This window comes from Pinus tabuliformis, chromosome 6 (assembly GCF_031772625.1).
Source record: "Pinus tabuliformis cultivar Carrire ecotype Pingquan chromosome 6, CPIR1, whole genome shotgun sequence".
Lineage (NCBI taxonomy): Eukaryota > Viridiplantae > Streptophyta > Pinopsida > Pinales > Pinaceae > Pinus > Pinus tabuliformis.
Window position 1 is genome coordinate 1730840837 of NC_142292.1, and position 2500 is coordinate 1730843336.

At 52.5% G+C, this 2500-nt stretch overlaps 1 non-coding gene across 1 annotated transcript in view; it reads left to right on the forward strand.

The window, feature by feature from the left end:
* Positions 1–2461: 2461 nt before the first annotated feature.
* LOC149265791 (5.8S ribosomal RNA) overlaps positions 2462–2500 on the forward strand; it is a 153-nt gene continuing 114 nt past the window's right edge. The window contains exon 1 of the ribosomal RNA XR_016261380.1: positions 2462–2500. This exon is cut by the window's right edge and continues 114 nt beyond it. This is a non-coding gene — a ribosomal RNA (5.8S ribosomal RNA).

Here is a 2500-nt window from a genome sequence, read left to right on the forward strand (position 1 = left end):
ACCCGCCCGTCGTGCAGCGGTAAACGAGGTTCGGTCGAAGAGTACGGTTGGCAGCTCGTGTGAGGGCGCCCCGCCCATCTCGGGCAAGGAACTCGTTTGGCACACGGAGGTGTTGTCTATTTGTAAAATTGGCTAAGTATGAACTTGGTTTTCCCAAGTATACTTGTAAAGCCCCGTAAACATTGTAGAGTTGAATAATATATTGTATTCGGGCAGACTCATTGTTCAGGGAGTTGCCCCTCCCTTTACACTGTGAAATTGTGTTCTTCATGTATAATTGTTGATGATAATTGCCTATGCGTATGGGTGTTCATTGGCATAAAGGAAACATAATAATACTTGGTTGCGAAAAACAAACTAAGTAGACTAATGGTTAGGCATAGTCCATGAACATAAGTATTGGTGAAAAGAAAGTGTTCGGTGGCGCCGCACCTCGCCAGTACGGCTGAAGAGAGTACTGTAGGCCTGGGGATGACACGTGGGGTTCCCATGTCGCTCGCGCTGTGTTGGGGGTGGCGCATGCCCCTTATTACCTGCACGATGGGCGAGCCACCGACGGAAGGCGCGCGAGCGACGCTTGTTGCTTGCCCAGATGAAAGAGGTGACCACGTGCGGACGAGTCAGGATGCGGGCAGTGTGCGACGTGCGGCGACGGGTGTAATCGTGAGGTTTGGAGCCGACCCATGGTGCGACGGTGCACACGAAGGGACTCGGCGGCGGTTCGTTGGAATGGGGTGTGTCGAGGTTATGTGGCAGGTCAGCCGGGCATGCATGTTGATGGAGCCGACCCTTGTTATCCTCAGAGACACGGCCCTTGGGCGAAAGGATGAATATAAGTAAGGAGGATGGGTTTTCGACGAAGGACATCGAAGTGCGAAGGAAGGAGGTTGGGCGAAAACGGAAGGAAGAGAAGACGCGGGTAAGAGGGGCCGCACCGGTAGGCATTAATGAGGGTGGGTCGGCCTTTGGTAGCGCGGACAGGCAGAGCGGGCGAGTTACCATTCGGGCAGCAGCCGCACTGCATCCGGGCCATGCGCCCTCACTATGGACCGCACCGACAGGTAGAGTTTGGGTGCCACGGAAGGGAAATTCGGCGGACAGGTTCGCATTCAGGTGTGGAGTGTTTCGTGCAGGCTACGGGCCAGTGCAGCATGACCACACGACACGACAGGTTGAAAGAATAATTGGAGAAGATAAATTTATGTAAGTTATTTTCGCTGCATTGTTAAGAACACTAACTGGAAAAATGACCGAGTGTTTGAAGTAGCGCAGACCGTGTACTCAATATTGGTAAAAGGAAAAATATACGGCGTTGCCGCACCCGCTTATGCGTGGTTGAAATACTACCACTAGATAGGAAGCGTGTACATGGGGTCTCGCGTCCCTCCTTGACAAAGGTCGCCAAATTGTGGGGTACCCAGGATTCCCTGTCCCACCTTGTCGAAAGCATCCCAAGTGCGAGAAAATTTGGGGTTCCATGTCTCGTCGCGATGGAAATCGCCCCGGGTTGCAGTAAACTTGGTGTACATCGAGCCTGCAACCTCCATCAAGAAAAAGGCTCGATTGGTCAAGAGAATGAAGGTTTCTTTCATTGGTAAAGGACCTAGCTAAGGATTAAGTTGGAGTCTCTTCTAGAGCTAGGCCACCATTGACTATCAAAAGTTGAAGAAGGACAGAGTGCCGGGAACGAAGAAAAGGTGGGATTCGGGATTGGTGGGATTGTTGTGGATTGGTCTTCGGGAAGGACGAAAAGTAGAGAGAGTTCCCAGGGTGGCCACCCTAGTCCTTCTTGATCGTCGTCCCCTACAGTTCCCCCCTTTTTGTGAAGGCACGGGGTTGGGGAAGCTTGTTCTCTGTTTGAAGCCTCCTCCCCTTGTGAGCCGGTAGCCACGGTTAATATATATCCCTTTCTGTCTTGTTGGTCTCTTCCCTTCTTCCTCGTGGCCCCTAGCTTTGCGGAGAAAAGGTGGGATTGTTGTGGATTGGTGTTCTGGAAGGACGGAATGTAGTGCGAGCTCCCGTGGTGGCCACCCTCGTCCTTCTCGATCGTCGTCCCTTTCAGTTCCCCACTTTTGCCGAAGGCACGGGGCTTGGGAGGCTTGTGCTTTGTTTGTGCTTTGTTTTCTACCCTGTTCTCTTCCTTTCGGTCCCTAGCTCTACGGAGAAAAGGGGGAATTGTTGTGGGCTGGTGTTGGGGAAAGGCTAAAAGCAGTGCGAGCTCCCAGGGTGGCCACCCTAGTCCTTCTCGATCGCTGTCCCACGCATTACCCCAATTTTTACGAGGGCGTGGGGCTGGGGGGAGATTGTCCTCTGTTCGAGCCTCCCCCCGTGAGGGGGTTAGACACCTTTCTTTCTCTTTCTCTCGTGCGTTTTTCCTCCTTTTGCCCCTTGGCCTTACATTTGTTGTGGGGGGTTGCCCCTATTCCGTTTTGTGGCGGATTTTTCGGTAATACATGGAAACGACTCTCGGCAACGATATCTCTACTCTTGTTACGATGAA